At 39.6% G+C, this 26,394-nt stretch overlaps 2 protein-coding genes across 3 annotated transcripts in view; one reads left to right on the top strand and one right to left on the bottom strand.

Moving 5' to 3' along the window:
- The window catches only part of yes1 (YES proto-oncogene 1, Src family tyrosine kinase), a 67,495-nt gene extending 44,330 nt beyond the window's left edge, over positions 1–23,165 (bottom strand). Inside the window, exons 1-2 of one of the 2 annotated variants that reach the window (XM_059979660.1) lie at positions 22,832–23,165; positions 21,480–21,559 (exon numbers count right to left, since the gene is read on the bottom strand). The gene's annotated coding sequence lies outside the window, so the exon portion shown is untranslated. The remainder of the gene's footprint in view (positions 1–21,479; positions 21,560–22,831) is intronic. The other variant, XM_059979656.1, reaches the window with a different exon arrangement.
- Positions 20,370–26,394, top strand: part of LOC132399380 (glucagon family neuropeptides-like) — a 50,089-nt gene continuing 44,064 nt past the window's right edge. The window contains exon 1 of the mRNA XM_059979668.1: positions 20,370–20,927. The gene's annotated coding sequence lies outside the window, so the exon portion shown is untranslated. The remainder of the gene's footprint in view (positions 20,928–26,394) is intronic.

The raw sequence follows: 26,394 nt of genomic DNA, 5'->3' as shown, positions 1-26,394 counted from the left end.
ACAGGTAGAGTAGCAGGGACACAGGATGTTTCCCTTTACTCGTAAACACTGCAGGAGCAGCATTTGACTGTTCTAATTGTCATCTCAAAACCTCTAACACTACAGGGGAGAGTAGAAAACCTTAACTTCCACTACTCAGCTTCCTTGCTGAAGCCCCTTGAGACAGAAGTTCAGCTTTTTATCTTTCAAAAACAGCACTTAATCTCCAAATGGCCACTCTTCCCTACTTCTGCTTCTCGTTAATTCTAATTTTGGACAAAGACTAATGAGGCTAAGGAACAATTCACTCTGATGGAACCACTGCTGAACAGGTTATAAATATGTGCCACTTGACAGCAGACAAGACCACCAACCCTTACTCTGCTGATAACTGAGAGCAGATTAATGGGTGACAATTGCATACATCTTACTTTCTGTTAGCAGATCATAATTGGAGATATTTCAATACACGAGCCTGATGACAGTTTGTAACTGTATGGAGCAGTTCTCTAGCAGTTCAGCATTACAATTAGAATATTTTCAAGACATACACTACTGTGTCAATGTCTTGGCCACATGTTAAAAAAATTCTGTTAAGTGATGATGCTTCTAAAAATGAAAAGTTTCTAAATATTAAAATATTATAAATAGCAGTAAATGGTAAAAAACCAAACCAAATCAATATTTGGTGTGACAACTCTTTGACTTTAAAACTGCAGCAATTCTCTTAGGTATACCTTTATGTAGTTTTATGAGAAAATCAGCTGGGTTGTTCCAAGCACCTTGGAGAACTTGCCACAGTTCTTCTGCAGACTTCAGCTGTCTCATTTGCTTGTCTCTCCAGGTAATCCGTGACAGCCTTGATAATGTTGAGATCAGGACTCTGTGGAGGTCATACCATCTGTTGCGGAACTCCTTGGTCTTTTTTTCGCTGAACATGTTTCTTTATGATGCTGGGTGTTGTTTGGGGTCATTGTCCTCCTGCAGAATGAAGTTAGGACCAATTGGATGCCTCCCTGATTGTATAGTGTGATGGATGAGTATCTACTTGTACTCTTAGCATTGAGGATTCCATTAATTCAGACCAGATCACCAACTCCCTTGGCAGAAATACAGCCCAAAATCTTCGTCGAGCTTCACTGTTGGCTGCAGACGTTCATCCATGTAGCACTTTCCAGCTCTTATATCGACAAACTGCCTCCTGCTTGAGCAAAAAATTTCAAATTTTGTCCCGTCATTCCACAGCATTTGATGCCATTGTTCAGCACCCTATCCCTTTGTGCTTTCAATGTTTAAAATAAATATTATCAATGTGTGTGTGAGTGTGTGTGTGTGTGTGTGTGTGTGTGTGTATGTATATATATATATATATATATATATATATAAAACCACATACAACCCTGAGACTCATTTTCTTATAGGCACACTCAATCTAGAACAAGAGCTATAACAAAATCAATTAATGACTGCCAAACTAAGGCTTTCAACAGAGTGCAGAAGACAACAAATTGTGCAAATGCAAAATGAAAATATAGTAATAAAAATAAATAAGCAATAAGTGTCAAGAACATGAAGAGTCTGTGAAAGTGAGTCCATCGGTTGTGGGAACATTTCAATGATGGGGCACAAGTGAAGCAGAGTGAGGTTATCTCCTTTGTTCAAGAGCCTGGTTGAGGGGTGATAACCATTCCTAAAACTGGTGGTGCAAGTCCCAAGGCTCTTGTACCTTCTTCCTGATGGCAGCAGTGACAATAGAACATGCTCCGGATGGTGGGAGTCCTTGATGATGGATTTCTGTGACAGCATTTCATGTAGATGTGTTCGATGATTGGTAAGGCTTTACCATTGATGGACAGGGATGTAACCACTTCTTTTAGTAGGATTTTCCATTTAAGGGCATTGGTATTTCCAACCTATAAGACATAGGAGCAGAATTAGGCCATTCAGCCCATGAGTCTGCTCCATCATTCCATCATGGCTGATCCAGTAACCCACTCAACCCCATACACCTGCTTTCCAGCCATATCCTCTAAGACCATAAGACCTTGGAGCAGAATTATGCCATTAAGTTACTCCCGAGTTGTCTAAATGTTCCAGGGTTGAGTGAAGAGGAAATGAGAAGGCATCTGTTGGGGTCTGCAGTGGACCTGTTGCTACTGCAGGTAAATTGGAACAGATCCAAGTTGCTTCTTAGGCAGGAGTTGATATGTTTTATTATCAACCTCTCAAAAGACTTCCTGAGGACAAGGTCTTAGACAATAGACAATAGGTGCAGAAGTAGACCATTTGGCCCCTCGAGTCTGCACCGCCATTCTGAGATCATGGCTGATCATTCACTATCAATACCCAGTCCCTGCCTTGTCCCCATATCCCTTGATTCCCCTATCCATCAGATATCTACCTAGCTCCTTCTTGAAAGCATCCAGAGAATTGGCCTCCACCGTCTTCCGAGGCAGTGCATTCCACACCTCCACAACTCTCTGGGAGAAGAAGTTTTTTCTCAACTCTGTTTTAAATAACTGACCTCTTATTCTCAATCCATGTCCTCTGGTACTGGACTCTCCCAACATCTGGAACATATTTCCTGCCTCAATCCTATCAAATCCTTTAATTATCTTAAACGTTTCAATCAGATCCCCTCTCAATCTCCTCAATTCCAGTGTGTACAAGCCCAATCTCTCCAATCTCTCTGCGTCTTATGAGATTAATCAATTTTGCAGGGATGATATTGAAAGCTGAACCGTAGTTGATAAAGAAAAATCCAGATTTATCCACTGTGGAGGCAAGTGCTATTGGGTGATAGTCATCGAGGTAGGTGACCAGGCTCTTTTTGGGCACTGGTATAATTGAAGCCTGCTTGAAGCAGGTGGGTACCTCACACTGCCGAAGCGAGCAGTTAACGACCTCAGTGAACACATCAGCCAGTTGATCAACGTATGTCTTTAGTACGTGGTCAGTTAACCCATCTGGGCCAGATATTTTTCATGAGTTCATCCTCCTGAAGGCAGCTCACATGTTGGCTTCAGAGACTGAAATCAGAGGATCATCAGGATCATCAAAGGATGTGGGAGTTCATGTTGGTTCTACAACACTTTGACAGTCAAAATGAACATAGAAGGCATTAAGCTCATCTGGAAACGAAGCCTTGCTGTCTCCCATGTCACTTGATTTAATTTTAAAACAGAGGTGATATTATTCAAACCATAACACAATTGTCGAGCATCCTTTTTTGATTCAAGTTTGGTCTGGAATTTCCACTTTGGCCATGAGATGGCTTTCCAGAGATCATTCCTGGACCTCTTGTAACTTGCTTGGTCACCAGACTTGAATACCTCTGATTTGGTTCTCAGTTTTCGAAATTCATGGTTCATCCAGGGCTTGATTGGATACGACTCTGAATGATTCAGTGGGGACACACTTGTCAAAGCTGTATTAATGAAGTCCATTACAACCATGGTGTATTCATTCAGATCGCTAGATGATCCTTGAACATGGCCCAGTCCAATGACTGGAAGCAATCCCATAGCCACTCCTCTGCATCTCATGACCACCTCTGGAGCTTTGCTCTGCAGGTAAGAGGACAGCCAAGAGATCCAATTTACCAAAATGCAGTCTGGGCAAGGAACAATGAGACATTCCTGATTTTTAGTATAACGATGGTCTTTTATGTTGGGACCTCTGGTGCAACAGGTTAAATGCTGATAGTAATTGGACAGAATTTTCTTCAAACTTGGTTGCAATGGCCGACTATGAATTGAAATGCTTCGGGTTGGGCTGTTTCTTGTTTGAAGATGGCATCAAGCAGTATCAGAGTGCTTGATTGTAGTTGGCTGGTGGTGGTATGCAAACTGTGGTCAGGATAATGGAGAACTCCCTAGGTAAATAGACTAGACGGCATTTGACCATTAGGTGTTTGAGATCGGGGAGCATGAGTTTGACAAAATTGCCACATTGGAGTACCAAACAAGGGTTTATCATAAAACACATCTCCTCCTTTTGCCTTTCCCAATTCAGCAGTTCAGTCCATTTGGTAATTCAAGAAGCCTCTGGGTTTGATCGCTGTATCTGGCATGCCTGGAGAAAGCCACGTTTCAATCAAGCATATAATAGATGACAACAGACTCTCAGTTCTCCTCAATACAGCAGTCTTGTTCCAAGGTCCTTAATTTTGTTCTCCAGCAACTGCACATTTGCCAACAAGAAGCTGGGTAGAGAAGGCCTCATCCCCCTGCATTTCAACCTGGCTTGGGAGTTCCCTCTCCTCCCCAGCCTCGCTTTCGAACTCTTAAATGTGCTGTGCCTGTCAAGTCCTTCAATTGATTGTGAAATTTGAAGATTATTCATTTGATTTAGAAGTCTATCGCTTAAGGAGAGTTACATGCTGCAGATTGCTGTGAGTGTAGTTCAAAAGACATATATTTAAAAAATATTTTGCAAAATGGCTACAGAACATTAATGATAACCTCCGGCGCCATCTTGAATATTTTGTGCGTAGGTGAGTCTCCTGGATTTGTTTCCACTTTGGAGGAATAGCTTTCTGGCAGACACTCTTTACTGAAGACCACTTCTGACAAGACTTTTCTGGACTGTAGAGGGGTGTACTTTCGCTCAAGTGCTTTCTGTGAGATGACAGCAACGCTGGACTTCTTCGATTTAGAAGGGACATCAGTTTGATGCATCTCTCACCTGCTACACTCAGTTTCTGAGGCCAGCAACTGTGTTTCTAGTTTTCAACCTTGCCTGTTACTTTGCACTTCTTTTGAAGAGCTTGGACAGCCCACCTTGAAACTCCTGTTTGCTGCAAAACTTTTGCTTGGGAGAGACTTGGCTGATGCAGGATGACCACCTAATGTCTTGTTGCTATGCTCACTCTTGCCATGGTGTAAGAATTGATGATTTGAAGTTTAACCTGTCACATTTGCCACACCCTCACCCTTCGGTTTGTTTGTACTTTGTCTTTGCCCAGTTTGATTCCTTCCACACTTGTTTTTTTTTCAGTTATTCAGTTTAGTTCATCCACCTCATTATGTCACTGATCAATCGTACCTGTTTGTTATTTTGTTTTATCAGGCACTGAGCTATATACCTACAAAGTAATCAAGTTTTTATTGGAACTGTGGTCTATTACTTAATGTGTTACTTTGACGAAATACATAAAATTCTCTAACATTGAATTTTTTGGAAAATGAACATTTGGAAATCTAAAATTTTCTCTTTTCTATGATACATTAAAGCACAAGACTTAAAAAAAAACAAAGCCCTTTCCCCTTATTTAATTATTCCCCACAGTGGCAAAGTTATGGAACATCTGTGTGCCTGTGGGTTTCATTTGTGGGCTCCGGTTTCCTCTCAAATTCCAAGGCATGCTACTGCTGGTAAGATGATTGACTTAACTGTCAAAGAGGAAGTAATTAATCATTTAGGAAAGGTGAACTTTTTGAAATGAGTCAATATGGTTATATGAAAGGCAATCATGTTTGTCAAATTTGCTTGAAACCTTTAAAGATGTGACAGGGAAAATTGATCAAAGAGAATTTGCATACCTAGTGTGTTTAGATTTCGAAAAAGATTTGACAAGGTGTTACATAAGAGGATTGTTCATCCTCTCTGATCCCAACTGTATATGAAAGAACCACCTTTGTTTGACCCAGTGGTTATGGGATTGCTTAGTTGCAAAATAGATACTGCTAACTATCAAATTCAACAGTTTTGACTCCTCAGTTTTAGATATATTTATTACTCTTCTTCAAATGCTCTTCAGATAACAAGCGTTGTTTCCCTGGCTCATTAGTATATTGAATATGATACACCAGGAGGTTAGAGATTATGATGGAATACCAAAGTTGCTGTGAACGTAGCAGCGTATGTTGTCTTCTGCCCAGTTTACATTCTGTAACCTTGCTATTTTGATGTTTCTCTTCAACATTCAGAATAAAGAATTTTTCATCTGAGGGCAAGTCAATGATGCTTATACTTGACATGATGCCACAAGAATAATGAGGGCTGGTGTCCATGTTTATATCCTCTAAATTAAATATCAAGTTGTCACATGTTGACAGTGGATGGTTAGTTCTATTTCTTTTTACCAGAAGCCAACAAAAAAGGAATAGATATATGGATATCTAAGAATTTTCAACAAAATGGAGTTTGGAATGTACAACCTGAAAGTGCAGCAAATACACATTACACATGCTGTAGAGAATTAGGCTATGATCCAATAGCAAAAAAATGAGATTAGGTCAATTAATATTATCTGAATTACACTGACAGAACAAAAACTGGTTAGGCCACACTTGAATTACTACGTTCATTTCTGGTTGCCTCATTAGAGGGAAAGATGTGGAAGCTTTAGAGAGTGCGCAGAGGAGTTTTACCAAGATGCTGCCTGGATAGAGAACACCTCTTATGGGGAAAGGTTGAGCAAGCTCGGGCTTTCCTTTTTGTTTTAGATGATAAGATGTACTATAGAGTGGATGGCCAGTGCTTGTTTTCCAGGGTGGTAAGACATATTTTCAAAGTGATTAGAATAATCACTTTAGGGAAATGTCATAAGTTTTTTTTAAAAAAAGTACTGTACACTGAGTGGTAAATGCATGGAATTGCCAGAGATTGTGGTTGAGGTGGATACATAAGGGATATTTAAGATACTCAGGCACACGGGTGGAAGAAAAAAGAGCTATGTGAGAGGGAAAGGTTAGATTGATCTTAGAGTAGGTCAAAAGGTCAGCACAACCTTGTGGAGCAAAGAGCCTGTACTGTGTTGTACTGTTCTATATACAAAGCACCTAACTGATTAAGATCCCTTTAAAATTCATTGTAACCTGCTTCACTATCAACAAGATCCCCTAATTTAGCATCAAACTTGGTAACAATGTCATCTACATTTATATCTAAATCATTTAAACAAATGATGAATAACAGAGGTCCCAACACTGACCCCCAGGGCACCCCACTATTGATAGGCCTCCAGAAAAGAATCGACCTTCAACCATCACTCTCTGCTTCCTATCATTAAACCAATTCTGAACCCACTTCACTAGCTTCCTGAATCAAATGAAACCTAAACTTTGAAGTCAACCTGCCATGTAGGACTTTGTCAAAGGCCTTGCATGTAGACATAAACTGCCCTACCCTCATCCATCCCCTTAATTGCCTCTTCGAAAAACTTGGAGTTATCAGATAGGATCGCCTGCACTCAAAATCATGCTGACTATTCCTAACCAGGCCTTGACAATCCAAGTGATGATGGTTGCTCTTGTCTTTCAGAATACCCTTCAAGACCTTTCCCTACAAATGAAGTCAGGCTCACCTGTCTTTGCTACCATTCTTGAATAATGGAGCATTAGCCTCTCTCCAGTCTTCTGGAAAATCACGAGGTTAACAGTAAAGCAAGTATCTTACAAGGTCCATGAGTGCACTTGGTCAGGATCTGGGGATTTTTCCACCTTAATGCACTTCAAGCTGCAAATATTTCCTTTCTCATAATATGCATATATTCCAAGACCTCACTCTTTGCTACCCTTTTTCTTTATCATCCATGATATTCCCCTTAGTAAAGACCAATGAGAAACTAACAATAAAAATCTCAGCCATCCCCCACATAAGCAGCTCTGATGGTCTTCAAGAGAATCTTGTCTCTTACTAATCATCCTTTTATTGTTAATATAACTGGAGAGCTTCTTGGCATTATCTCTAACCCAGCATGCCAAAACCATCTCATGGCCTCTTTTTGCCCTCCTGATTTCCCTCTTAAAATTGGCTCTTAAACTTTTATATTCATATAAAAAGCTTTGAATATGAAAAAGGTATGTACTCAATCAACTTCATTCTTTGCTGCAGGAAGTTAGACGGTAAAAAAAAATTATGGCTCTATTTGACGTCATTAATTGACGTGATTCTTTGCCATAAAAAGGATCATGTTAGGAGTTAAATTCTTTGCAATCTAGTATTTCCAATTCCACTTTCATAATGAATGTTATCTTTTCAAGGTGATCAGATGTATAATCTAAATTAACTTTTGTTACACATTCTCTAATGAATTGGGGAGGATCAGATGAGCACTTGAATAACTTTTGCCAGAAGGTATTGCTAGCTATTAAGTATTAAGTTCCACCCAACAGTAATTTAGCTAATGATGTATACTTGTGCAAACATGTACAAGTTTCTATTTTTTTTCCAATTATGACATCGTAATTTTTTCCCAAAGAAAAGGTTGAAGAAGCTAGATTACCTACTAAGGTGGCATGAACACTGACTTCTCTAACTTCTGTTAATGCCTCTTCCCCTTCTTACCCCATCCCTAACATATTTAGTTGTTTGTTTCTGTTTTTCTCTCTCTCTCTCTCTGCCCATCACCCTGCCAGTTCTCCGTCTCCCTCTGGTGTTCCCCCCCTCCCACTTTCTTTCTCCCGAGGCCTCCCGTCCCATGATCCTTTCCCTTCTCCAGCTCTGTGTCACTTTCACCAATCACCTTTTCAGTTCTTAGCTTCATCCCAACCCCTCCGGTCTTCTCCTATCATTTTGCAATTCCCCCTCTCCCCACTACTTTCAAATCTTAGTATCTCTCCTTTCAGTTAGTCCTGACGAAGGGTCTCAGCCCGAAATGTCGACAGTGCTTCTCCCTATAGATGCTGCCTGGCCTGCCGTGTTCCACCAGCATTTTGTGTGTGTTGTTTGAATTTCCAGCATCTGCAGATTTCCTCGTGTTTTCTAGATATCAAGCTAAGGACTTCTTGATCAGGGAAAATAAGAGAGTCTGCCAAAACCAGCTGTCAAGTTCAGAAAAGAAAGATGCTGACCCAGAAATAAGTAATGTTTAACATTTTATTTTAATCCATCCTTTGAATGCTAGAAAAAATACAGTAACAATTTCCAATGAACATCTTGTATTGTCTCACTACACATTACTGTGGCTACATAGTAAACACAAATCAACTACATACTAAGTTACTTACAAGGTCAGCTGACTCGTTCAAGAAGTTTATATACTGTACTTAATAACATTTAAACAACTGAAATATTTACAGAATTTTACAAAGCTCACAAAGGTGTAGAACCCTACTATTCATCCAACTAATTCTAATAATTAAAGTTCAAGCATATATACTAGTTTTCCTTTTGAAAATGAAGACATCTCACCAAAACCTGTTAAACTGTACATAGTTCATTTCAGCTTGGAAACTGCTTATAGGCCTGATTAATGCTTCCATCATTGCTTTGCATTGTTTATGGTGGAAACATCAAAAAGCAAACTATCTATTGGAAGCATTGGATGTTTCTCTCCAAATGACTTTTACGTTCTTTATTTCGTGGCTACCTGAAGAATACAAATTTCAGAGTTGTATAGGGACACATAATTTGATAATAAATGAACCTTTGAATTTGCCATTTCAGCTGTTTATAAGCAGGACCATAATACCCAGAAGTAACAGAGCACTATTGTGGGTCTTCAGGTATATGCTGTAATGTATCATAACTTTGATATATCTAGGCCAAATCTGATGATGAAAAAATTGGGATCATCCTTTCAATTCAGAAAAACACATCTTTTACAACTTTAGCTTTCCAAAACATTTTACAACCACTTAGGTGGTATGACTTGAACAGCTTAGGTGGACAGCTTCAAGGACTTGAATTCAATCCTGTCCTTGTATGTTCTGTGTGAAGCCTGTAAATTCTCTGGGTGCTCCTGTTCCCTTCCATATACCAGAGACATGATAATAGGATAATTGACCACAGTTACGCGACTGCACAGTGTATATCAATGGTAAAAAAAATATCAAAAGCAAGTTGCTGGGCATGAGAATAAATTGCAATGCAAATTAGGAAGAATAGTAGTAATATAGTGGTAATGGGGATATATGAACTTTGATAATAAATTTACTTTGTACATTTTAAATACAGAGGATTCTGGTTAATTGGCAAACATCGGGACCACTACATCTTAGGCCAATTAACGGTAGCCTCAATTAGCTGTCAGGTACAGGCTTAATCATGGTGGTGTGGTTCAGGCCCCAGAGCTGACCAAGAGCAAGAAACAACCCGATGTTTGGATAATTTAAGTGCCGGGCCAGATTGAAAAATCAGGGTACTAGGACTGGAGGTGAGGCACGGGCTGGCTCTGTTTGCCACTCTGCGATGTTTACTCAGCTCCGTGCTGAACTGAGGTTGTGGCTTGCTCTAGCTACAGTGATGCCTGGCTTCTTGCCTTTTGTAAAGCTTCAGTTCTGAAACTATTTGCTTACTTTTATTGTTTGCACAATGTGTTTTGTTTCCGCTTTCTGAACGTGTTTAACGGTCTTCATTTTTTAAAAAAAGGGTACTATTGGATTTGTTTTGTAGATGCCTGCAAGAAGATGAACCTCAAGGTTGTATGATGCATACATACATGATAGATGGACTTTGAATAAAGGTAAAAATTTACTGTGAGCTCCTCATTGTACATCTAAACAGAAGTGTTATGAACCACAGGGATCTTAAAAATTTCTAATTACTGATACTTAACCTCCCAATGTCTCTCTACAATTTAACATTTTCAAAACCACTAATTAATAGTGGATAATGAAAGAGACTCAAATTGTACTATTTTCAAATAAAAATCTGATTTCACTGGATACATAATAAACAAAACACTACCATTTGATACAATAATTGTAATTTGTTGTAATAATGATAGAACAAAAATAGTTGTCGATCTGAGATTTTGAAAAATTTATTTGCTTCAAATGCACCTAATACAAGCATCTAATGAGATAGCTTTATGTTAGTGAAATTCAGAATGGATTAAAGAATTCAATCAAGTTACTGAAATAGAGCACCAGTAAACTCCAAACTACAGCAACAATTTTGCACAACACCCAATTATAGTATCAGAGATGAGCAAAATAGATGTCCCTGCTCTTTTGATACAGGATAATTAAAGATGTTGAGTCAGGCAGGATGACAGCACAATCACAGTGCTAGTGATCACCGAGCAAGGTTCAATCCCTGCTGCAGTCTATAAGGTGTTTGTACATTCTCTCTGTGATCACGTGGGCTTCCAAACACATTCCAAAGTTGTAGAGATTAGGGTTTGTAAGTTGTGAGCATGCGATGATGGCGCAGGAAGCACTGTGAGACATGTGGGCCGCCCTCAGCACTCTGTTGGTCGCTGATGCAAAACACTTTAAATGCACATGTAATGAATGAATAAAGCTAATCTTAATTTTAACTTAAATTTAGTATTTACCAGTTTACATGCAATTTAATGGCAACAAGTCCACGAACAGTTAATACAAATGGATATACAGCTTTTAACTTGCAAGAATATATTTCACATAGAACAGATTCAAAACTAGCAATTAATGGCCAGAATTATGATTAAGTATAATAGTAAAACATCACTTCATGGATTGATGAAACCCAGCACTTTACTCCAATTTCTCTCAAGGTCAGTAATTTGCAATTTAAAAAAATCTTGAAGAATCTCAAAGTAACCCTTTCCAGACATAATTTCACTTCTTAATACACAAAACACCATAGGTTACCTTTTGAAAGAAATTACAACACATTTGTCGATTACTACGTGCTCATGCATCTTCGTTAAAATCGATTATTATCATGATGCCATTATTCCCCATCTGAGTTAAGAAATTAGCACTTCCTCAACTGCATAGTTTTGAATTCCCGGAGCATGATCACTTTCTTTCTTGCACAAATTGTTTCCACTTAGTTTCTTGAACTCCAAGATGGTCAATGACATTCAAGTTTTGACCAGCAGTCGCTAACAAAGTTAGTATGCTACTTCCATCATTGTTTATGCTTTGGACTCAGGTCCTCAATATCATTGTAAAACCTCCTCTTTTCTTTTTAAGAGTTATAGACAGGCCTTAGGTCAAAGGGGATTTTTTTTTCAATGAGGCATGAGAATAATCTTAAATCTTTCCCTCCATTCATCTGGTAACAATTTCTCATGACAAAGCTTGGAATAGTGTCTGTTTTTTTTATAAAAGAAGTTTGGCATTTGGGATGTGAATGACATGGCCTAACCACCAGAGCCCAATGAGTGCAATTTAGGCCTCCAATGCTGGGGATGCTGGCTTGGGAATAGGATACAGGCATCAATAAATTTTGTGGAGATATTATCTTGGTGGTATTGACAAGGCTTTGAGGTGCTGTTGCAAGTAGTCCACATTGTCGATATATGGAAGGGGATAGGAATCACTGCTGCCTGTTTGACCACAAGCTTTGTGCTGGATCTGACAACTTGATTTTCTAACATTCTTTTCTTCAGATTACTAGTCTCTTGGCATACCAGAAAGTGTTGCGAATTTCGATATCCATGTTATTCATGACTGACGATTCCTCAGTTTTGATCCATGTATTGTTTCACAATAGTAAAATGTCATTCAGCTGATATCAACAATTTTGATGCTTCAATAAGAAATGGAATATTGTTGACATTACACCTTTGTTTAAGGGGAAAGAGCAAGAATCATGCTAGTTGGACAAAAATGGTGTTGAGTAAATAAAGGATAAATCAGCAGGGGTGAACTAGAGAAACATTGTAGATAATCAACTTGAATGAACTGTGAGCTAGTAACAAGGCCATCAATGAAAGTAGAGCAGTATATTATAGTATATGTGCATTTTATCAAAATCCCATTTGGTTGATGCCTTCAGAATTTATAACACTACGTGTTACTAGAAGCAATAAGTTGGATAAAAAAAGGCTCAATGTAAGAAGACAATATTAATACTTGATGCAATAGGGTCTGAAAGATCTCAGTATAATATCTATTACCTTTGCCTGGTGTACAGAAATTATTCAAGACAACTGTAAGTGATCAAATTAATAAATTTGCCAATTATAGCAAAATTACCAGTGGTTGATAAAGAAAGAAATACTGGGGCACAACAGAATACCAATATACTGTCCTGGTGATAACATCAGCAGGAAATGGAACTCAATCCAGAGAGGTGTGAGGCAATACATCTGGGAGGGCAAAAATGACAAATCAAGTGCAGAATAAGCAGAAATCTAGAGAAACAAAATTTAGAGGTGTACTCTTGCAGAGATCTTTGAAAGTAGCATTATCAGATGCATAATATAGTTAAAGTAAATGAGAGGCTTGTCACTGAAGTAAAGAATGCAAGAGTAAGGTAGACAAGCTAGAAATGCATAAACACAAGATATTCTGCAGATATAAATCCAGTGCAACACACACAAAATACTGGAGGAATTCAGTAGGTCAAGCAGTATCAATGAAGAGGAACAGACAATCGTTTCTGGCCAAGACCATCTCAGCCTGAAATATTTGTTTATTTCTCTCCATAGATGTTGCCTGACCTGATGAGTTCCTCGCGAAATACATAAAACACAAGTTAGTACAAAGCCAGAGTACTGTGTACTATTCTGATCATGACACTACAGGAAGTATGTGAAAACAAGAAGGAAATAGGGAAGATAATAAAGGGCATTGTGAGGACTACGAATTAGGGTTATGTGGAAGAGCTGGTTAGAGTAGTGTAACTTCCTTGACATAAAAGGACGATTTATTAAATTGATAACTAACATAGGAAGCCTAGACAGATAAAATTAAATTAACCTATTTTCCTTAGCAGAGTACAGACCCATGGATTTAAAGTAGGATTAGAGAGGAGGTGAACAAAATGTCCTTCATTCAACAAGTATCTGGGGCCTGGATCCCACCATTTGAAATAACAGAGAATGCAGAAGCCCTCACCTCATCTTAAACATTCAATAAGCACTTCGAATTAGATAAGCACTAGAAATTAGATTAACCAGAAGTCCACTAAACAAAACATAATTTCTTCATACTGACAAACATCTCCAAATCTGTTTTTAAATAGTATCAATGTTCAGACAAGCAGGCAATACTTCGCTATGTACATATATGCCAACATTACTCCAGCATGTTTGAACATGTACATAGGCACACATATCAAATTCCACACAAACTAAAATTCCTACCTTATTAGTAGAGATGCCCAGTAAATTCTACAAAGTAACGTGTAGAAATTTCACACACTAACATTCAATAGTAATATTCCATGGGGTTACAAATGATTCATATTAGATATATTAAAATTTGCATTTATCCTTTGAAATATTTAAAGCATATTACAATAAACTTTGGTCATAACGGTCAACTTATGAGCTATATCAATAATCTGGTTTGATTGGTACACAAACTTCCCCCAAATGTTCATTCCTTTCATCAACTGCACTCAGTGACTTCTATTTCTATCAGGAACAAAACAGATTCCAGCAACTTGTCAAAGGATTATAAATGCCAAATTATTTTTCTCGTGGAGGGTATTTGGCACGTTACAAGCACTTACCACCACCTACATGATCCTAGATAATACTCATTTTGCCCTGATTTTGGAAAAAAACTATCTATGGGGTAAGTTGGGATCCACTTGCTTCTACTTCAGTTCTTTTGCCACAGAAGGTGGCAAGGGTGGGTGGATGGTTGGCTGTTTGAGAGCTGGTGCATTCTATCCACATTAATACTGAACTTGTGTGTTCTTACTGCATGGACTTGAGGTTCCAAATGTTATCTTGCTCTATTCAGAGTGGTCATAGGCCAAGGATTCCCAAGAGCTAGCAGAGTTGTTACATTTTCTTCTAAGAGGTTCCACTTGGTAATCTTTTTCCACTTGGTAATTCCTTTGATAACAAATTTCAAAATAGAAAGCCTGTTTCAGAGTCGATTCTCAGGTGTGACCTCTCAAATTGTGCAAACTGAGTTCAATGTTGGGATTGTTGGTGTGAGAAGGACATTAACATTAATTCATTTACCTGCGACTGAATGTGGAGGATTTTGCGTGGATAGCATCAATGTGATCCTCCAATCTTTTCAAGTGTGTGTAATAGGTTTGGCATAGGAGGGAGAGATTTGAGACTTTGATCTTCAAATACACATTTTCTGCGAAAATCAAAGGTTGTGCTGAATTTCATCACTGATTCTGACTTCCTTCTGATATGGCTCTTAACCATATAACAATTACAGCGCGGAAACAGGCCATCTCGGCCCTTCTAGTCTGTGCTGACGCTTACACTCACCTAGTCCCACTGACCTGCACTCAGCCCATAACCCTCCATTCCTTTCCTGTCCATATACCTATCCAATTTTACTTTAAATGACAATACCGAACCTGCCTCTACCACTTCTACTGGAAGCTCATTCCACACAGCTACCACTCTCTGAGTAAAGAAATTCCCCCTCGTGTTACCCTTAAACTTTTGCCCCCTAACTCTCAAATCATGTCCTCTTGTTTGAATCTCCCCTACTCTCACTGGAAAAAGCCTATCCACATCAACTCGATCTAGCCCCCTCATTATTTTAAATACCTCTATTGTCCCCACTCAACCTTCTACACACCAAAAAATAAAGACCTAACTTGTTCAGCCTTTCCCTGTAACTTAGGTGCTGAAACCCAGGTAACATTCTAGTAAATCTTCTCTGTACTCTCTCTATTTTGTTGATCTCTTTCCTATAATTCGGTGACCAGAACTGTACACAGTACTCGAAATTCAGCCTTACCAATGCCTTGTACAATTTTAACATTACATCCCAACTCCTATACTCAATGCTCTGATTTATAAAGGCCAACATACCAAAAGCTTTCTTAACCACCCTATCCACATGAGATTCCACCTTCAGGGAACTATGCACCATTACTCCTAGAACACTCTGTTCTACTGCATTCCTCAATGCCCTACCATTTACTATGTATGTCCTATTTTGATTAGTCCTACCAAAATGTAGCACCTCACACTTACCAGCATTAAACTCCATCTGCCATTGTTCAGCCCACTCTTCTAACTGGCCTAAACCTCTCTGCAAGCTTTGAAAACCTACTTCATTATCCACAACACCACCTACCTTAGTATCATCTGCATACTTACTAATCCAATTTACCACCCCATCATCATTAAGAAATGAAGAATTATGATTCTTCAGCTGTATAATGGAACACACATTAAAAAAGTAATTCCAAGGGAAGCAAAGATACACACAAACAAAACAGCATCAAACCTTGTTGAAAACTTTCCTAATAAATATACTCTTGGACTTACATTCCTTCAAAGGCTATGGCAGCACAATTTAAAGAAAAATTACACCCTTGTTCTAAAATATACAATGCACACAAAATTTCATTTTAACAAATTATCAGCTTCAAAACCATTCTTCATTAAAAGGTGACGATAATCCATTTCAATGCAAAACAGCAATTTGCTTACATATTAAATTCATATACAGGTTTACCCTGCAATCCGAAGGTAGAGCGTTCCTATGAAAACCAGAATGTTGTAAAGTGAAGAAGCAATTACCATTAGTTTATATGGGAAAAATTATTGAGTGTTCCCTAACCCAAAAAAATAACCCACCAAATCAACCCAAATAACACATAAAACCTAAAATAACACTAACATATAGTAAAAGCAGGAATGATGTGATAAATATACACCCTATATAAAGTAGAAATATTGTATGTATGGTGTAGTTTCACTTATCAAAATCAGGAAGACAGTGAGCAAAAATCAATTTGGAGAAAAAAAATCGGCATGTACACGCCTACGCATGCACACGCAAACAACTGCCCGCAGAAGGTTTCACGGCCATTGTAGTCTTTCTCCGGGTAAACACACGTATAAAGCGGGTGTCTTTTTTCGTAAAAACGAAAATCCTCTTTGGTTAGCAAAAACAGGTACTAATGTAGGTCTTTCGTAACAGCGAGTTGTCGTAAAGTGAACGTTCGAAAAACGGGACACCTGTAAATATCATTTTACACAGGGTCATGTAAGCAATACACATTGGCATCCGTTTCAGGCTTTAGGGTTTGTTGCTTACTTATAGCCAGCAATGGCTGTCATTTTTAAGTAGTTTGAGTGCCTGACATTTGGAACTACATCTGCATGATCCTCTTTCATTCTACTGTATATTCATAAAATACCAGTGTGTTGCCTTTATGGCATTTATTTAGTTTATAATATTAGTAAGTCGTTTGTTAGCATTTTTTAGTTAAAGTTAGGATTGTTTAAAGTAAATTTGTTGTCTGTGATATATCCCGGCATGCAATGACGTCACACCCGGTTTCGCCACGTCTTGTGGGAAAATACCGGTTTGGAGAAACGGGAAGGAGGGGGCTCACATGTGCAGGATCAACGTGAGAAAAGTTGTCTTTCTACGCACTAGAAACATAGTGAAGCAACGCCGTAAGTTCATGAGATAATCGATATGTTGAATTAAAATGTTAACACTGATTCTATTAAAAGTAATGACGGTTGATAAGGTTTATGTTTTCGTTAGTTAAAGAGTTGCGGATAGTTTGTGTTGAAGTGTATTTAAAGCAGTCAATGGCGTAAGTAGATTCTGACTGTATGCTGTACTTTAATGTAATGTAGTTGTTGTAGTTTTACTTTTGCAAGTATTTACGATGTAAATGTGATATCAAGGAGGAAACAAATACTGTACAAATTTTGTATTGTTTTGTCAACAGTTTTCACCATACGTTAATGAGGAAGAGTGAACAGTAAACGGTTAATCATACTGCGATCCTGTTTTCATTGACTACGGTTTACCTCGGTGTTTAGTTCAGCATTCTCTTACACCTGAGCGAGAACACTATAACCAGAATGAAGAAATTTAACACTATCAATGAAACCAGAGCCGGAAATTCAAGACTTCCACAAATACATATGAACTTTAGCCAAGAAAACAGATATGAATGAAAAGTCTGCTTTATTTCACACATACTGCACCTAGCAAACATTTTCTTACAATCTGGGCATGTGTCCTGAAGAAGTGCTAGTAAAAGAAAGCTCTTTATCAGATTCTCCAATATATCACTGCATAGAAAATTTCTATTTTGATAAAACTGCCCAATTCCTTAAAAAAAATGTACTATATTTTATTACAAAAAAATTTTCTTGGGGTTTCTGAGGTGGCTGATGAAGCCAATGAGAAGTGCACACTGTTTCAAAACGGACAGGTGATGGGTGAATCGTCGAGGAGGGGATGAGTTCCTCGTGTTACCTAGGCAGGGCTCTGTGAGCTCCCAGTATGTGGGTTCAAGGTTCTTAGCACCATCATTTCCACTTTAAGTTATGGGCTAAGAAGTCACAAGAATCAGTGGGAATGTTGCAATTTTTCCCATGTAGGCTTTGAGCACACATTCTTTATCACTTATGTTTACTTGGCAATCTCTTGGCAGAGTAAAACCCGAAAGAGAGCATTTTCCTGCATGTGAACAAGATGTAAGAGCCAAATGAGGGTAATCAGGGGCTAAAAAGCTGGGGGATGTTGGCTTGGATAAAACCCTGACATCAATTGATGCATCCTGTCAAGTAATTTTTGGAAGTACCATCTAAATGCCTTGACATATCTTTTGTTAGTAGTCTAGATCCAAAACATATACAAAAGAGGGAATATTTCTTCATAGTAAACCATGAGTTTTGTGCTAGATGAGGTTTACATCTTCTAATACGCTTTTACTCAAATAACCACTGTGGTATTTTTCTGTGGTAGGTTCATTGTAAGTAACTTTTACTTTCGTCACTAATGGCAGTACTTGAGTTATGGGAAGTAGTCAGTATTTCCCAGAGCTTCACAGTGAATATTTATTATTAGAAGCCAGGTCACTAGAGCACCCTTGTGCTTCAGATATTGACTGCAATGCTCACTTAGCATATGCTTCTGTAAATTTACATGATTTGAAACTTGGCCTATAAATGGATGCAAAGGAGAACCTCATCAGGATACAGTAGGCTGACTATTGAGCTTTGGCTGCCCTTGTTTCTTGTGTGTGGTTGCTGTAGGTTGAACAGTTTAGCATCAGTTCTGAGATTTAACTGCAACCCCCACAGGAATCTTTTTGGAAAACAAATACAACTTTGCAACATGAGACTGAGAAAAATGTCTGTGCAATAATGCAGCCTTGTTCCACACTGCATTCCACTGAGACTGGTTCAGTAGGTCTACCTGTTAGATTACGGTTTGCGTGCATCATGATGCAAATGTAAAATGGTGATGTTATGGGGAACACTGAATTTGAAAAAGTATTCCATAGTCCCTCCTGATAACAGGTCAAGGGTTTAGGTGATAAAACTTCAGATAACATTTGGTGCTGCTACCTGCACGTCTCTTCGTCAACTGGTAAAGATCAAGTCTATAGCATCTTCAGATGGATAGAATTCACATTGGAATCAGTTTCTCAGCATCTGGGAGAGAATTGGCAATGACTTTCCCTATGGCAGACTCCAGGAAGACTCCCTTGTGGTTGCCATAATTGGATTTGAAGATGCCATGATCACACCATCTGAGATTCCCTGACATGTTTCTTCCCAAACACGGACAATGAGATTGTGAATTTGTGACTCTTCATCACTCAGTTTTAAAACTTCAACTGAGGTGCTGTCATCTTTCAAGGCCTTGTTATTTTTTCTGGTTTAGATGGCCTTTGTGTTATTATCTGGAGGGAAAGCCCGAATTAAACACATGCATTTAATCAGAATCACCTTTAGTATTGCTGGTGTATGCCATGAAATTTGTGGTTTTGTGGCTGCAGTACCTCACAATACATAATAAAGGTATATACAAATTGCAATAAGTATATATATTAAAAATTAAATACATAGTGCAAAAAGCGAAGGGAAAAATAATGAAGTAGTGTTCATGCCCACCCATCCAGAAATCTGATTGCGGAGGATGGATGCCGCTTTTTTGAGGTATCACCATTTGAAGGTGGGGATTCTGGGATTGCAGCAGCAGGCCATTCAACTCCCCCAGTCATTATAGCTGATCTAACTGCAATCTCATCTCTACAATGCCACCTACACCTGGCAGCAGTTCATCATCTTACCAAGACCTAATCTATTTGCTTTAAAAACATTCAGACTCTGCTCTCTGGCTCACAACTCAGAAAAAAAATACTCCAACTGTCATAAATGGTAACTGCTAGCTCTACATTCTCCCATAAAAGGAAATATATTTTCTACATCCTACTCTGCCTTGAGCTCCCATGTTCTTGCATACTTTATTCACAGCAACTCACACTCACCAAAACTATAGCAGTTACCTATTCGACTTTTCTCCCCAAGAAAATCTGTTCATACCAGTTATTGGACAAGGAAGCCTTTTTTTGAACTGCCTTCAACATATTTATTTTCTTCCTTAAAGAGATTGGGAACTATACAATACTTCAGATAAGGTCTCACCAATGCCCTAAATGACATTACGTATAGCCTCCTTATCATATTCAATTCCCTAGCAATAAATGATAACATTTTGTTTGCTTCACTGATTAACTATTGAACCTGCAAAGAAGCCATTTGCCAATAATCCATTAGGAAAACCACAACTGAAAACTGAACTGCACAATCAAATTAAAAAAATCACTGGAAATACTCAGATTTGGTAGCAACTGTGAGAGAAAAAGTAGAACATCAGTTGGATGACTTGTCATTGCAACCATTTTAAATACTTTTTACTTCAGATAATTTGTAGTACTTTGATTTGGCTGAAATATAAAAGTTTTACGTTGTGCTGCGTGAATTATTTACAGCTTTAAGAACTGGCACTTTCGATGTCCACAATAAATATGTGAGAAATTTAGAGTATGCACATGTGCAGTTACACTCAGAAGTCCAAAAGTTTCTACAGAGGGACTATGCTTGACTCACACTGCTCCAGGATGTGTGGATAGGCATGACTCTGACTGTGAGCAGCACACACAGAGGAACTCAGCAAGATAGTATCTATGAAGGGTCAACATTTTGTGCAGTGACCCTTCATCAGGACTCTGAATGTGATACACTTTAGTTCAAGTTCTGTCTAAATGGTTGAACTTCATTCTCACCAAACAATTGATACTAGAGAGTACAATCATCACAGCAATATTTGATTCTGCGCTTCGTGCTTTTCTGGATACTTGCAAAGGTAAGCGAATTTAAAAATAACACACTTATAAGTTATTACTACCATTATAAAACCTTGCAATGCCTAAATAAATTACATGATTTCACATTCCACAAATCGTCACTGAGTTTATCATAACATGCCTTGATCAATGCCTTTTCTTGATTTTACTCTCAGGATGGACTGCCCAGTCCCTTTTTTTCCCTTTTTGTTTGTTTTGTAGATAATAGTGAGGTTTCTTTATAATAAAAAATATTCAAAAAGTCTTTTTTCTTTTTATGAATTGATAAGAGAATTAATTATCCTTCCTTATTATACATTCTATATCAAATTAATACTATGTATGATTTTGATTTTATTTCACCTTCTGTACATATTGTTATTGATTATATATATATATATATATATATTTCAGATAATTACCCACTTGCTTATATATATGCTCTTTTTAAATCAATAAAAAGATTGGTAAAGAAAGAAAGCAAAATAAATGCTGGACTAACACTAATGTGAACGGTCTCATTAACCCACATAATCCTGAGGTAGGGGGATCAGAGACATGTCCCTTCTTACCTGAATTACTGACATTCAGCAAATGACTCTAGGTAAAAGGTAGAGATTCCATATTCCTGCTGTCAGGATACTTGCTGGACCTGAGAGAGGGGAGGATGGATGTAAGTTGTGTTGCTGGTTCAGTGATAATGTGGCATGAAGGGGGGAGAAGCAGCACTACTTTCAATGCATTTCACAACTAAGAGTGTTTGTCATGAAACAATTAAGATGTTACTGGCCTTTTGGAAATCAAGGGCTTAAAAATTCAAATACAAAAATGACTGAGAAATATTTCATATTCTGTTAGTCTCAATGACATCATCCAACATCATTATTTTTTTCTTTCTAACAGTTGCTACCAATTCTTCTAAGTATTATTGAATTACTTCACAATGGCTATACCTCAGCATTAAATATTAAAATTATACCATGAAAAGATATTTTAAAAAACATTTAAGACTTTGTGTAATTCAAACAGGTGAATATTAATCTGTTAAAACATGTAGGTTTCTATTGTACACTTATTAGCTATCAAATAAAAATGCCCAGAAAAAGAATGCAAAGAAAACTTTCACTGCATGCCAGCAATAATTTTAAAACTTCAGGCAAGGCTGTACAAACTTGCAGTACTTTAACAATGTTTCTACAGAATGTATGCAGAAAATTGGGTAGACAATAATTAATGCACATAATCCACACAATTAGGATGAAATTCCACCACAACAAATCTGATATTGCCTAAACTGGTATGTTGCACAAGAATCAAATAGGTTGATGCATCAAAATTAGGTTAAACTAAGTACAGTCACAAAATTGTTTTTAAGGACAGTTACACATTGTAACCTTTTAGAACACATCAAAAGAAACAAAAATATCAGAACATTTAATATGTAACACCACTGATTTTGTATCAATATGTAATTTTGGAAGTGTTCACGTGGTGGAAATGGAATCTAAAAGATTCAACAACTGGAGGGGGCAACCAAAGTCTACTTAGGACTGGGGAGGGGAGGCGTAGAACCGTGGGGAGGAATAAGGTTAAAAACAGTGGGCTGGTGGGGAAGGAAGATAGGTTTGGAATTGTGAGAGCTGTGGTGGCGTTATGGGAATCGGGATGGAAAAATGTGGGTAGAAAGTTTGGATGGAAGTGTGTCGGAATGAGAGAGGGGAGGAAGGGTCGGGGTGTTGGAGGGGAGCGCGCTGGGTTTCGGGAGGCAAGGTGGGGGGCCGAGGAAACAATTTGAGTGGTGCTTTGAGGAAAGGAGGTGGTGGGGAGTTCACAGGACCCTTTCGATCCGAGTTCCGTCCACCCGCCACCCTCATCGCTTCCCGGAACTGACCAGGCCCAGGGCCCACGCTCCGTTTCCTCTCACCTCCTCTCAGCTCGGGCGTTCGACGTCCGCTCACAGCCGCATCGCTTCAAGGGTGGCGGGCGGTCACCGAGGGCCAAGCGGGGACTCACCGGGGATCGGCGCCCGGCCAGGACGGGGGCGGGCTCAGTGCGCGGCACCGGCAGGCATTGTTTTCCCCCTCGCCAACTCCACGCAGCGAGGTAGAGTCGTCACCTAGCCGAGGCCCCGAACTTGAATTACACTCCGAACTCCGGACCTCGAAACTACATCATTCTCGGACTGGCACCGCCCGGACCGGAGACGCCGCTTCCCCGCTCGGAAGATCCCAAGATGGCGTCACCTGAGAGGGCAAGGACAAGAAAACCGCCCTCTGCCGGCCAGGCACCGCAGTGACGGCGCTCCGCATCGTCCTCTGCCGGCCAGGCACCGCAGTGACGGCGCTCCGCATCGGCCCCTGCCGGCCAGGCACCGCAGTGACGGCGCTCCGCATCGTCCCCTGCCGGCCAGGCACCGCAGTGACAGCGCTCCGCATCGTCCCCTGCCGGCCAGGCACCGCAGTGACAGCGCTCCGCATCGTCCCCTGCCGGCCAGGCACCGCAGTGACAGCGCTCCGCATCGTCCCCTGCCGGCCAGGCACCGCAGTGACAGCGCTCTGCACTCCCTCTGCCGACGTGTGACAAAATCATCTTTTGAATGTTCAAAGTTAGTAAAATTTATAATCGTAGCACATACATGTCACCACATAAAACCCTGAGGTTCTTTTTTTTTTCTGCAGGCATAACAAATCCATAGAACACTCACTGTAAACAGGATCAATGAACAACAAACCCTGGTACAAATATCAATAAATAATGACAGCATGCCACAAGATAAACGTCCTTAAAGTGAGACCATCGGTTGTGGGAACACCAGAAATAGAATGTATATTTATCCCCTTATGTTCAAGAGGCTGATGGTTGAGGGGTAGTCCATGACCTCCTCTACTGTTGTAATGAGGCCGCACTCAGGTTGGAGGAGCAACACCTTATATTTTTCCCCGGTAGCCTTCAACCTAATGGCATGATCATCACTTTCTTGAACTTCCAGTAATGCCCCCCCACTCCCTTCACCATTTCTCGTTCCTATTTCCCTCCCTTGCCTTATCTCCTTCCCTTTCTTACATGACCTTTTGTCTCACCTGTTCTCTAGCCCTTTATCTCTTTCACAAATTCCTAGCTCTTTACTTCATCTCCTCCTCTGTTGTTACCTACTACCTTATTTTTCTTCCTCCCCTTCACCCACCTTCTCACTCTGACTTCTCATCTTTTTTCTCCAGTCCTGATGAAGGACCTGGGCCCAAAACATGACTGCTTACTCTTTTCCATCGATACTGCCTGGCCGGCTGAGTTCCTCCCGCATCGTGTGCATTGAGTGCATAGTGTTCACTGTTCTTGAACCTAGTGATGAGAGTCCTGAGGCACTTCTACCTTCTACTTGATGGTAGCAGCGAGAAAAGAGCATGGCCTGGGTGGTGAGGATCTTTAATGTTGGACGCTGTTTTTCTACGGCATCATTTCATGCAGATGTGTTCGATGGTTGGTAGGGCTCTACCCGTAATGTACTGGGCTGAGCCTGCTATCTTTTGTGGGATTTTCCACTCAAAGGCATTGGTGTTCTCATACCAGGCCGTAATGCAGCCGGTCAGCTCACTTTCCACCACACTTCTGTAGCAGTTTGCCAAGTTTTTTGATGACCTGCTGAATCTCCGCAGATTCCTGAAGGAGTAGAGCTGCTGTTTGTTTTCTTTTGCAATTTTATTTATATGATGGGTGCTGGACAGGTCTTCTGAGATAGTGACACCCAGGAATTTAAAGTTACTGACCCTCTCCACTTCTGATCCTCGATAATTACTTTCCCTCTCCTGAAGTCTACAATCAGTTCCTTGGTCTTATCGACATGACTATGAGATTGTTGTTATTACATCACTCAGTTAAGTTTTCCTTCTCCCTCCTGTATGCTGCCTCATCACCCCCTACAGTGCTGTCATCAGCAAACTTGTATACAGTGTTGGAGCTGTACTTAGCCACACAGTCATAGGTGTAAAGTGAGTAGAGCGGGGACCAGGCAGCTGTGGTGCACCTGTGCTGATGTAGACTGTGGAGGAGATGTTTTTGCCGGTTCAAACTGACTGGGGTCTGCAAGTGAGGAAATCCAGGATCCAATTGCAAAAGGAAATCACTAAGGCCCAGGTTTTGGTGTTTACTGATTATTTTTGACGGGATGATAGTATTGAATGTTGAGCTGTAGTCAATAAAGAGAATCCTGATGTGTGCATCTTTGCTGTCCAGGTGATCCAGGGTTGAGTGAAGAGCCAGTGAGATGGGATCCTCTGTAGTCTCATGCTGTCATTGGGACCCACACTGTTCCCTGCAATATGAGGATGCACTTACACTGTGCCAAGCCTCCTTGCGCACCAAAGTGCACCTGGACACAGTGGTTAGTATTGATATGCAGATGCAGCAAAAGTTGAAGAGGGCAAATACTTTGTTAGACTTTATTGCAGGATACAGGAGAAAAGTTCAAAAAGTAAGTTTGTATGCAATTGTACAGGACTTTGTCAAGACCACACCTGGAGCTTTTGTCTCCTTACCTAAGAAAGGATAAACTTGCCATTCAGGGATGGCACAAGACTGGTTATATGGATGCCAAATTATGACAGATTGAGTCGATTAAAATTGTCTTCTCTTGTTTAGAAGAATGGGAGGAGATCTCATTAAAATATACACAGAAAGCTAGACAAGCTGGATGCAAAGAAGGTGTTTCCACCAACCAGGGATTTAGTACCGGGGTAGAGGCACAATCAGAATAATAAGAAGCTGGTGAAAAATGAGATGACGTGAAATTTCAGTACATAGGCAATGAATCACATAACAATGAAGACATAAACTCTCTTTATGTTCTCTTGAGTAGAGAATAGCAAGTAAAGAAGCCTTGCCTTCTTTGTAATAACAATTACATGCTGGTCCCAGGACAGATCAACTGAAATGATAACTCCAAGAAATTTAAATTTAGTGACCCCCTCCACCTCTGATCCCCTAATGAGGACTGACTCGTGCACCTCCTGTTTCCTCTTCCTTTTGTCAATAATCAGCTCTTTGGATTTGCTGACGTTGAGTGAGAGGTTGTTGTTCTGGAACCATTAAAACTACATTTTCAATCTCACTCCTACATGCAATCCAGATCAAAGTAGCTCCCTCAATTGGCATCTCATCCATTACACATTCATTCCACGCTGTGGCCACTGTATGTACAGTACTTCGACCAAATTCAATGTAGTTACCTGTTCAGGTTACCTTCACGCCTTTTCCCAAATCCTTGACCTCTACTAAAGAGGGCAAGTGCAGCAGGCACATGGATTTCACATGCATTTTACTGTCCGTGGCACATACTGCACTCAACCCTTGCAATCTTCTACCCAGTACTATGGGAGTACTTTCACAAGAAGGACCTCATTATTCTGAGATGGCAAATGCAATGTGGGTTAAGGAATAAAGTTCAGCACTGTCAAAGGTGCTCACATTTCAGCTATAGGGCCAGGATCATGC

Source organism: Hypanus sabinus, chromosome 1, assembly GCF_030144855.1.
Source record: "Hypanus sabinus isolate sHypSab1 chromosome 1, sHypSab1.hap1, whole genome shotgun sequence".
In the NCBI taxonomy this organism is placed as follows: domain Eukaryota; kingdom Metazoa; phylum Chordata; class Chondrichthyes; order Myliobatiformes; family Dasyatidae; genus Hypanus; species Hypanus sabinus.
The sequence above is the reverse complement of the archived record's forward strand: the minus strand, read 5'-3'. Positions and strand labels throughout refer to the sequence as shown.